This window comes from Phacochoerus africanus, chromosome 2 (genome assembly GCF_016906955.1).
Source record: "Phacochoerus africanus isolate WHEZ1 chromosome 2, ROS_Pafr_v1, whole genome shotgun sequence".
NCBI lineage: Eukaryota > Metazoa > Chordata > Mammalia > Artiodactyla > Suidae > Phacochoerus > Phacochoerus africanus.
Genome location: NC_062545.1, coordinates 232,088,675 through 232,101,343, shown reverse-complemented (window position 1 = coordinate 232,101,343; position 12,669 = coordinate 232,088,675).

The window sequence follows — 12,669 nt, the reverse complement described above, 5'->3', positions numbered from 1 at the left end:
GAGACACAGCCTTCCTCAGAGGTCTGTGTTTCAGCTCAAGGGCTTCTCTTCTAAGCTTCCAAGTGTGTCCTTTTGCTCACTCAGTCTTTGGGGTTACATCCACATCCTGCAATAACTACTTTGGAAATACTTTAGAGCTCTCTTTTTCTCTCTTTCCATTACTTAACAATCTTATACCTAGTTAACAGTTCCGTAGATAGCTCTTTCTAAGGAGAGCAGCGTCAGGAACTGCTATGGAATCTGTGCCAAGGAAGATGTTTGGCTGACAGAGGAAAGCAGTACCATCAAAGGGATTAAATGCAAACTGTAGGTGAGGAAAAAAGCCAGGCTCAGGGCCAGAGTTCTGATTAAGTGTCAGGACTGGCAGCAATTGCCAGTCTATAAATATGTAATGAGTCCAAGGATCAAGGGCTAGGATAATTAAGAACAGGTCAGGCAGTGAAGTGGGAGGTGGGTCAAGATGAAGGCTGCAGAAGGCAGGCTCCCTGTACCAAGTGCTGGGGTCTGTCCTTAATCCTCCTGTGAGCAAGGACCATGAGATAGCACAGGATACCCCGACCCTCCTTGTTTGTTCAGTGCAGCCTCTCCATTCCTGAGCCAATTTTAATTTAGACAGGATTTGAAAGACCTCCCAGACATGAATTCTCTGCTTGTGTGGATTTCTGAATATTGACCACTATCTCAATTTCCTATGTGAACCACTGGCAGCAGTGGAGGCTGTGTGACCCTGTGTGTGTTCATGCTTCTCTGAAGCCCTTTCCTAGAACCTGAGCCACCTCACAGTTCTAAGGCCAGGCTCTGTCACTCTCCCCTGTCTAACCTTCCCAACCTATCTGTTAATGCAACTATATGTAGATAGGAGGCACTGACCAAGAGGGAGTGGAGTGGGAAAGTCCAGAGTTAGCACCCCGGAGAACATTGTTGAGATTAAGGCAGGTGGCAACTATGGATCTTGACCAGGTCATGGCAGTTTAAATGAAAAGAAAGGCAGAAAAGAAATGGATGTCATAAAGGTAGAATTTATGAGCCTTGGAAACTGATTAACTTAAAGTGCATAAGATAAATAAAATAATTCCAAGATTCTGCCATTCATAGGAACTAGAACATGAAAACAAAACATTGTTGTATAGCAGATGATGAGGAGTTAAGTTTTTCCTTGGTTCCATAAGATTTGAAATCTAGGGGGAAATATCCAGGACACAGTGTAATTTGTCTGGCAGTGATTAGAAATTAAGGAATGAAGTCCCAGCGAGAGTCCAGGACAAGAAGAACATTTAAGAGCTTCCTACACAGAAGCAATTATCTACATTAAATGTGTGGATGACACTTAAGAGTAAGGGAACATAATGAAAAGCGGACCAAGAAGAGAACAGTGAGGAAACATTCTCATTTAGGAAAGAGCCAAATGGACATGAGAGAGGAAGCCTAGGACAAGAGCCAGTGTACCTGGAGTGGGATGACACAGAAATCCAAGAAGGAGTTATAGGAAAAAGAGGTGGTCAACAATATCAAAATTGTAGAGATGTTAAGAAAGATAAAAACTGAAAAATTCAACCAAATTTAGCTATCAGTGAGTACTTGCCAGGTCTTTTGATTCACTTACTAAGAGATATCTAACTGAAGTCAGTTTTTTTTTTCTTTTTCTTTTTGGCCATGCCAGTGGCCCATGCAAGTTCTTGGGCCAGGGATTGACCCACACTGCAGCTGCAGCAACACCAGATCCTTAACCCACAGCACCACAAAGGAGCTTCCTAACTCAAGTCATTTTTTTTTTTGTCTTTTTAGGGTCATACTTGAGGCAAATGGAAGTTCCTGGGCTAGGAGTCTAATCGGAGCTGTAGCTGCCAGCCATAGTCACAGCCACAGCCACGCCAGATCCAAGCCATATCTATGATCTACAAAGCAGTTTCTGGGAACACCAGATGCTTAACCCACTGAGCAAGACCAGGGCTTTAATCTGCATCCTCGTGGATACTAGTTAGGTTCTTAACCCGCTGAGCCACAATGGGAACTCAATTTTAAGAGTAGATATTAATAACCGAAGGGTTACTACCAAACTCCAACCTTATGTTTACCAGTAGTATGCTTTGATTTAGAAAATTAAGTTCATGTCAACACTTAACTATTTAAACATATACAGCCTCAATATTTTAAAAAATCAGAAAATATTAGATCATAAAAATATTAGAAAATCATTGTCAATGATATTGTCCGTGTCATGTAGAGATAGCTTACGTACTTCATATACATACAATTCATTTTTATATTGTATATTATGTAATGCACTCATAATGTCACAGACGGAGGATTTTTAAAAACAAAAAAGACTATTGTCAAATTTGAGCCTCATGTGTACCTGTAATGTGCTTTTATTAAATTTTATAAATTCAAGTATAACCTGATTATGCCTAGAGTTTCCCAATGTTCACATTTTGTAAAATCTTATTTTCTAAAGAGCACAACGTACTATTCCCAGAATCTCCTCCTTGAAAGTAATTATGGTATTTTTCCAGGGCTAAAAAAAGTAGTCTTCATCAATTAGTTATCACAATTATACTGTTCTTAGATTGTATCCTGTGCTTTTTATATCCAAGGAGATTCTGAGTCAGATGCACTACTTTGGTTTTGTTAACATTAAATTAGCTGAGTCGGGCATCAGCCAGTTCAAACTTCCTCAGTTTTCCTTTAAGGAAGTTAAAAGAGCACCATCTAGTGGATTTCTAACATAAATCCTTCTAAATTGATCTTCAAAATGAAGTAAATATTTTAAACAAATTTTCTTTTTAAACAGTAGTGATTATAAATTAATTTTATATTTTTTCCAAAGAAAGTTATAAAATATTTTCAACTAAACTTCATATTAGAAAATCAAAATCAATAATCATTTATGATATTTTAACCACATATTTTGACTATTGACTTGGTTTCTCTCTCGTTTGTTTGAATGTTAATTATGATATACTAAAAAATTTCTTACTTCTCACACAGATTTATATCTTTAAAAAGGAAATGTAATCGATTGCAATTTTATGTTATTGAGTACAAATGTTGCTTTTTTTTTCCTCCAATATTGTTTGTTAATGGAAAAGGTCCTAAACAAGAAAGATTTAATTCTACCCACTGGCTCTTTCAAGCATTAGAGCTGTTTTTTTTTCTTTTTTTGAGAAGTTTAAAAAATTTTAGCTATTAGATTTCAAGTTATCATTTAGTGGCTATGCCCAATACAGACTATTTGACTTTTTCCCTATTTACATAAAATCCATTAATACATTTGGTATGAAAAGACAAACATGGTAGATGGACAACAAATATATAAAGGTGTTCATCATCACTAGTCATCAGGAAAATGCAAGTCAAAACCACAATGAGATATTACCTTGTGCTGTCAGAATGGCTATTACCAAAAAGACAACTAATACAAGTGTTGGTGAGGACATGGAGAAAAGGGAACCCTGATGCACTATTGGTAGAAATATCAACTGGTGCAGATATTATGGAAAACAGTGTAGGAATTTTTCAAAAAGTTAAAAATATAGCTACCATACAACCCACTTCTAGGTATTTTTCCAAAGAAAACAAAAACATTAATTCAAAAAGACATATACATTCCTGTATATTGCAGGATTATTCACAATAGCTAAGATATGGAAGCAACTCAAATAGCCATTGATAGGAAACTGGAGAAAGAAATGGATAAAGAAGAGGGTGTGTGTGTGTGTGTGTAGTCATAAAATACTACTAAGCCATAAAAAAGAGTGAAATCTGGAGTTCCCGTTGTGGCTCAGTGGTTAATGAATCTGACTAGGAACGATGAGGTTGGGGGTTTGATCCCTGGCCTTGCTCAGTGGGTTAAGGATCTGGCGTTGCCATGAGCTGTGGTGTAGGCTGCAGATGCAGCTTGGATCCCGCATTGCTGTGGCTCTGGCGTAGGCTGGCGGCTACATTTCCAATTAGACCCCTAACCTGGGAACCTCCACATGCCACGAGAGCAGCCCTAGAAAAGGCGAAAAGCAAAAAAAAAAAAAAAAAAAAAAAAAAAAAAGTGAAATCTTGCCATTTGCAACAACATGGATGGTCATAAAGGGTATTATGTTAAGTGAAATAAATCAAAGACAAATACTGTATCATCTCACTTATATATGGAATCTTAAAAAAAACACAAATGAACAAATATAACAAAACAGAAACAAAGTCATAGACACAGAACAAAGAGATGGTTGCCAGAGGGGAGGGAGGTAGGGGGATGAGTGAAATAAGTGAGGGAACTTAAGAAGTAGAAACTTCCAGCTACAAAATAAATGAGTTACAGGGATGAAATGTACAGTACGGGTAATATAGTCAATAATTACATAGTATCTTTGTATGGTGAAAGATAGTAACTAGACTTATCATGATGATCATTTCGTAATGTGTATAAATATCTAATCACTGTGTTATGCACCAGAGCTAACTTGGCATTGTAGAGAAATTATACTTCAACAAACAAACTTACAGAGATGGATGGTGTTTAAAAAGAACAAACTTCCAGTTATAAGAAAAATAAGTATTAGAGATGTAATGTTCAGCATGATTAATATAATTAACATTGCTAGGAGTTCCCATTGTGGCTCAGCAAGTTAAGGACCTGACATTGTCCCTGTGAAGATGCAGGCTCGATCCCTGGCCTGACTCAGTGGGTTACGGATCCCGTGTTGCCATAAACTGTAATATATAAATTGCAGATGTAATCTGGAGCTGATGTGGCCATGGCTGTGGCACAGGCCACAGCTGCAGCTCCAATTCAATTGGATCCCTGGCTCAGGAACTTCCATATGCTGCAGGTGTGGCTATAAAAAGGAACAAAAGGAAAAAAGAAAGAAAGAAAGAGAGAGGGGGAAAAAAAAAGCCATTGCTATACATTGTATATGAAAGTTGTTAAGGGAGTAAATCCTAACGTTTCTCATCACAAGAAAAAATTTTTTTCTTTTTGTTTTATTTTGTATCTATTTGAGATGATGGATGTTTATTAAATTATTGTGTTAATCATTTCATGATATATGTAAGTCAAATCATTATGCTGTACCTTAAACTTATACAGTGTTATGTCAATTATATCTCAGTAAAACTGAAAGAAAAAAAAAGCAAGTTGCAGGAAAGACAAAAAAATGAATAACATTGCAGGGGGAAAAGAACCCAAACATGGTGACTGTTTCAACTTGAAGTACTGATTTTTCCATTAGATTAGAGGTCCAGTAAACAATGGGAGCAGCAAATGCAGTTCATGTGTCTTTTCAATCCTGAAAATGAATTAAATAAACGCATAAAAAAAAGTCATGGTGCAACAACATGGGCTGATGGGAATATAAGTTCATAGTTTCCAGCTGAGTTTTCTTTTCACTTCTGTTTATTCTTTTATTTCACTATTTTCTGTTTTGTTCCTTTTAGCCTCTATTCCTCCCGTTCCCTAAATGTGCCTTCTTTCACATTAAGGTCTCTCCTCAAATATCTCCTAATCAAAGAAGTTTTCCGTGACCATCCTATCAAAAATAGCGGCCTCCAGTCACCCCCGTCCTATTCCTTAACATTCTTTCCACACACTGCTTTCTTTATTTTTTCTTGTAGTATTTATCACTACTTCTCATAATATATGTTTGTTTTCTGTCTCTCTCTGCTGTAATTTCAACCTTGGCTCCTTTATTTTACCCACCTCTGAAGCTTGTCAATTAACTTCATGGGGCCCTCCCATTGTGGGTGTGCTACTTAGCCCCATACTTTCATTCTATATTTGGTTGTGTAACTTGCTTATGCCAGTGAGATATTAGCAGGTGTGATACAGGCAGAGCTTGAAAAGCACTTGCACAGTTGGGCTTGCTCTCTCACAGCCAATGCAATGAGAACTGAGCACATGCCTGGACTAGGCCACTGAAGAATGAACCAAGAATTGGGGCAGTGTCAAGTCAATGGACTTGCCCCAGTCATCTGATTGGCCTAGTTAAGCTGCCTGTCAGCCTTGTGTTTTGAAAACTGTAATAGCAATGATTGTTTTTTAAGGCACTGCATTTGGGGATGCTTTGTTATGCAGCAAATGGCTTTAAAACACCTGATCGAAGAGGATTATAGATCATTGTGAAATAATACTTATTCATTCAACCAAAGTGACAATAAAAGATTTTTAAGGCAAATACAGATCATTGGAAGGCAAAGAAATGCACAATCTGTTGTCAAAAAGCAGTTTGACTTTCCAAGAAAACTTTGTCCTCTTAACATGGAGAAAAACCAAACTCCAATCCTGCACCAGCCCACTCTCAATGACAAAATTCATTTACCAGTTAAATTCAGTCCAATACCAGCCTGATCCTTCATGAAACTCTTTTCTCATGGCTTCCTTTCTACAAACCTTCCACAATTTTCTGTATCTATGTTAGTTTAGCCCTTGTTTTTCTTTCCCAGTTATAAATAATCAGCTTTAGAACAAAACCACTTTCTTTTCCCTTGGCAAAATTCATTTCCATTCTTCATATCTTCTTTTGCAGAAAACACGTATTTCCTTGCATACTGAAATGTTTCCCTTGTTATCCTAGTAGGTTTAACTACATATATTTATAATTTTAACTCTTAAAAATCTTAATCTCTAGCGAAAACTAAGACATAAGTAATTATGCACTATTTGTTCTATCAACATTTCCTGACTGGCAAACTTAGGAACATTTCATAATTTCTAGAAACATATATCTCATAGTATAATTCTTTCTTCAATAACGTACCACGGGAGTTCCCATCGTGGCGCAGTGGTTAACGAATCCGACTAGGAACCATGAGGTGGCGGGTTCGGTCCCTGCCCTTGCTCAGTGGGTTAACGATCCGGCGTTGACGTGAGCTGTGGTGTAGGTTGCAGACGCGGCTCGGATCCCGCGTTGCTGTGGCTCTGGCGTAGGCCGGTGGCTACAGCTCTGATTCAACCCCTAGCCTGGGAACCTCCATATGCCGCGGGAGCGGCCCAAAGAAATAGCAAAAAGACAAAAATAAATAAATAGATAAAAATAACGTACCACGCATGTGTCTAATAAATGCAAACATCTTTGGTTTCCCTCTCAGGAGAGGACAAAAGAAAACTTAGACCTATGTATCAGTTAATCTTCCAGTATTTCATCTTACATGAAATGATCTGAATATTCAGTAAATTCCCATAATTTAACTTAATTTAGCAAAACTCTAAATTAGTGTTAACTTACAAAAAAAATTGGATAAGCTATTTTATTTTATTCTATTTTATTTTATTTTATTTTATTTTAATTTTATTTTATTTTTAGGGCCAAGGCTAGAGGTATGGAAGTTCCCAGGTTGGGGGTCTAATTGCAGTTACAGCTGCCGGCCTACATCATAGTCACAGCAACAGAGGGTCTGAGCCTCATCTGTGACCTACACTACATCTTAAGGCAAAACTGGATCCCCGATCCACTGAGCAAGGCCTGGGATTGAACTCGCATCCTCATGGATAGTAGTTGGATTCATTTCCACTGCACCACAGTAGGAATTCCCTCTTTAGTATTTTTAATTATTATGGTAGATCTATATGCTCTGTCTTATAATACCAGGCAGGAAAGGCATTTCCCAGTGAGACATAATGTCTATCCCACAACATGATTGGGCAAAGGACATATAACCATTGTATCTAAAGCCCATTTATACATACCAATTTTTATAAACTTTTACCTCAATTCTACCAACTTTTATACCTTTAGCCTTAGTTTCCATTAGGACCCCATCAACAAGCCTTGGTCTTAAAATGAGTCCCAGAAGCTTTTCATTTTATACCCCTGCCATTTTGTCTATCTTTATATAAAGGGTTTGGGGTCCCCAGTGAGGGATTGAGCCAATGACTCAGGTCCTTTTGTCAATATTTTAACTTAATTACCTGGCCTAACTGTTCCCCTAAGCAACTGCTAGCCAGGTATCTCAGTGTAATTTTCTTCTGGCTTGTAAAATATACATGTAAAATATATATGTATTTAAACTGGGGTAAATAAAGCAGACTTGTTTGGGGCTCTTTAATGTTGGGGACCAGGAGGGGGTCTCTTTGGCCTATCCAGCTTTAGGGAGTGTTGTACCAAAACTTTGTTTTGATCATATTAATATCTATTTTATTTATCCTATTTGTTAATAACCATTTGAATATTTCTTATCCTTTTGGAATGGGTCTCTTTAAAATTTCCACCTTAGGAGTTCCTGTCGTGGCTCAGTGGAAACAAATCCGACTAGCATCCATGAGGATGCAGTTTTGATCCCTGGCCTCACTCAGTGGGTTAAGTATCTGGCATTGCCAAGAACTGTGGTGTCGGTTACAGATGTTGGTCAGATCCAGTGTTGCTATGGCTGTGGTGTAGGCCAGCACCTACAGCTCCAATTGGACCCCTAGCCTAGGAACTTCCATATGCAATGGGTGTGGCCCTAAAAAGATAAAATAAAGTAAAATAAATAAAATTTCCACCTTATTGGGAAGAAGTCTCCAGATTTTCCCCTCAGTTTTTTCTTGTTTTCCTGTTAATCAACCTAATGAGCATTAATTAGTCTAATGTTTTTATGAGTGTCTGTAAGACCCACTGAGGAGAATCCTAGACTATAAATCAGGCTTTCTAAACTGGTTTATTTATTTATTTTTTAAACTAAGGGAGTTCTTAGACTAGGTGTTATATGGTTATTCGCATTTTAATTTGTTTTTATAGGTATCAATAAAATAGTTGTTTATAATGAGAGCTCTCTGAAAGTTTACCAATTTAGAAGTTTTTCCAATTTAAAGAATCCATCACTTGGCCATTGACTTGTGTTATTTTATTTTATTTTATTTTTTTGTCTTTTTGCTATTTCTTGGGCCGCTCCCGGGGCATATGGAGGTTCCCAGGCTAGGGGCCGAATCAGAGCTGTAGCCACCGGCCTATGCTAGAGCCACAGCAATGTGGGATCCAAGCTGAGTCTGCAACCTACACCACAGCTCACAGCAACGCCGGATGGTTAACTCCGACTTGTGTTATCTTAATAGCTATTCAAACCAATAAGTGCAAGAGGTGCCCCCACAAGAGTGCAGAGGGTGTAGCCTTCACAATATCTAGAAAGTTTACTGTTGAAAATGTCTAAGAAAGTAAAGACCTTTGTTATATATGCAGACACAGTGAAAGTTAAAGTGACAAAGGCCCTTGAGAGGTGGTACAGCAAGATGAAGACGGCTCAGAATTCCAGTCTGGGAGTTCCTGCTGTGGCTCTGTGGAAATGAACCTGATTAGTATCCATGAGGATGTGGATTCGATTCCTGGTCTCGCTCAGTGGGTTAAGAATCGGGGCTGCCAAGAGCTGTGGTGTAGTTTGCAGACATGGCTTGGATCTGGCGTTGCTATAGCTGTGGTGTAGGCCAGCAGCTGCAGCTCAATTCCATCCCTAGCCTGGGAACTTCATACGCAATATGCCACAGTTGTGGCGATAAAAAAAAAGAAGAAGAAGGAGAAGAAGAAGAATCCCGGTCTGTTTGTCTGGCTGCCAAATGTGCACAGTATGTGTACCTTCTGGATGGCAGACACCTCACTCTCAAAACACAGAAAAAAAACAGCCTAAGATCAGGTAAAGCATTTACATCTCAAAGATACAGGGAGGGGGAAGTTCCCCCTAGAAGAGCTTCTTTTCCTTTTTAAGGTGGGAGTTCTAAAGAGGTGTTTAATCAAGCTGGCTTTCTCTAGCTGTGCATACAAAAATAATAATAAATTAATTAATCAATTCTGGAATGTTGAAAAAAGCCAATTTGGCCATTTTTAGGGCAAGACTTCCTTTAATTCCCAATTAAGTAAATCCTTGTAAGATTAAATTCTCTGCATATATAATAAAGTCTTCACAGTGCCTTTCAGCTGAGGATAACCCAGGTACCACTTCTTGAAACTAAGTTTCAAGGAAAAGTTACTCCTCCAGCGAGGAGTTTAACAACAGCAAATAAAACTTAGGATCATCAGCCAATAACAGGAGATCCAAGACCCAGAAGAGACTCACCCACAGATGTCTGAACTCTTCAAGGAGGCAGATGGTACCAGAGGCCTTTCTGTCGGTACCAAGTCTCCAGATTCTTATAGAGTTCAGGTGAAGGAGGGGAGTTTTCTCTGGGTCCATTTGTTAGTCATCAAAACTATTGACTGAAAAAAAAAATGCACAACCCAAAAGCTGAAAGTTATGTTTATTCAGGGACCTTACTGAGGATGAGAGCTTGGATAATTAGGAGTTTTTGCTGAAAAAAAAAAAAATCAAAAGATTACCACTAATCACAAAAACAGACATCTCAAGTTAATGACTATAGTGATTTTCTGTATATGGGAAGATGCAAGACTCTAGGTTCATGGAAATTATTCTTTTGATATGCATCTTAACTATCTAGGGTCAGTATCCTGTTTTTCTCCATCCTGAATTCTTCTCAGAGTACACAGTCTTGGCAGCTGCAGTGACTGATGACTAGATGGTGGGCAACATTCATTGTTTACCAGAATGCCAGGCAACATTCTTTGTCAACATTGCTCATTTAATTTTCATACATTTCTATATGTGTAACCAAAAAAACAAAACAAAACAAAATAGTAAAGATAAAATATGCTGTTCAGAAGTTTGATGATTTTAACACATCTTAACCAATTTGGATGTTTTCTTCCTTAAGAATTTCATTCAACTCCATGTGAATCTGGGAAAGTGTTTGCACCTGGTTGGTATAAAGCAATTCTGAGTTTACTTTTCAGTCTTATTGGAATCAAAACTTTGTAAAGGATTAAATTATATGTATACAGTGTATATACATGTATTTTAATATTTAAACACTGTTTAAGAAACTGAGTACTTCTTAGTCACTCTGAACTCAATGATAGTTTCCCCCTCATTCTTTAAATTTCTATTTTCCCAATTGACCTACTTCAAAGGTTTATTTTTAGCATTACAGAAGCCGATAAACGAATCTCTGCAGCCAATTAAATAGCATTGTGTGGGATCAGAGGAAAGCACAGATATATTCTATTGCCTCATTTTAAATCAGTGAACTAATGGGGATCTCTTTACACCACCCGTTTGGTGAGCAAACTCATCCTGCTTTAAAAACAAGCTACTTCTGTTAGGTCAGATCTCAAAATCAATGAAAGTCAATAGTAATTTTTGTCTTGGAGTTCCTGTCGTGGCTGAGTGGTTAACGAATCCGACTAGGAACAATGAGGTTGTGGGTTTGATCCCTGGCCTTGCTCAGTGGGTTAAGGATCCAGCGTTGCCTTGAGCTATGGTGTAAGTTGCAGACTCAGCTCGGATCCCGCGTTGCTGTGGCTCTGGTGTAGACCAGCGGCTACAGCTCCAATTCAACCCCTAGCCTGGGAACCTCCATATGCCACGAGAGTGGCCCAAGAAAAGTGGCAAAAAGACAAATAGTGATTTTTATCTTGATAAGGGAATCTTTAGGGCAGCAGGACGTCAGAGCAGCCAAGAACACTGCAAGGAAAGCCGGGGGTGCACCATGCCAGTCACCACTGATGGGAAGTAAGGGATGGGTCAAGGATAAGGAATTTCTTCCAAGAACTTCAGGGAAGCAACACGGAGGCACCTGCCTTGAGGACAGACCTGCTCCTTTGTCCCTGGGTGCTTCATATTACTGGTATCTGTCTGCCCTGAACACCTGCCTCTCCAAATACAGTACGAGAATGATCCTTGTTTATTCACTTGCATAGCCATTATTCTCTTCACCTCAAAGGACAGAGCACATTGACCTTATTACTCAGCTTGACTGTGCACAGCCACTAATCCCTGTAATGCTGTAAACCTTCCCTATCTTTCAACCAAAAGCATGCAATGTAAGGCCAGGAATACTTTAAGTTCTGGCTTACTAATAAATGAAAATAATAAAAGAACATATAAAACTTAAAATACATGGATAACATCTTGATAAGCATATAGCTAGGAGATGCTGCAGGTCCCCTCCCTGCTTCCCTTCAGGAGGAAGACTGACTTCCTCAACTTCTGAAAACTGCCTATGGCTCACAGCTGAATCCCTCTCTGAGCATTGCTCTGGGCAGGAGAGTTTATACTTCCTCTTCAGGAGTTGCCCACATCCACTGACTGGCTAATGCAGGGGTTCAGTGACTCAACTGTCTTGTCCTGCTATAGGATAACTTCTGAAAGGCCATCTCAGCTCTAGAAATTCTCATAGGACTGGCTGAGTTCTCTGCTGCAGCTGCCCTGCAGCTCAGCTTCTCCCTCAACCTGTTCCTTTTTCCTTTGCTCCCTTGTGGGAATTGTTCCCAAGAACCTTCTTGTAAAAGTCCTGTGCACAAATCTCCACAATGAACTCTCTGTCTTCCAAGGAGAACAGACCTAAAATAGCACATTTTCCAAAGGGGAAAAAAAGGCATTTATTCAGGAGAATTTTATTGAGCTAATTTTCATCCTCCCAGTTTTACTAAAAGTACGGTATGTCAGGTTTAGTTGTTTTTAACAAAAAAATCCAAATAAGTGGCTTAAACAAGGTAAAGATTGATTTTTCCCTGAAGTGAAAGAAGTGAACAACAACAATCCAGAGCTGGAATGGTAGCGCTATGGTTATTAGAGATTTAAATTTCTTCTGTTATTTTTCTTCACTGTGTTGAACCTTGACCTCCACCCTCATTTCAGCTCAGAGTCCATAATAGCTGCTGA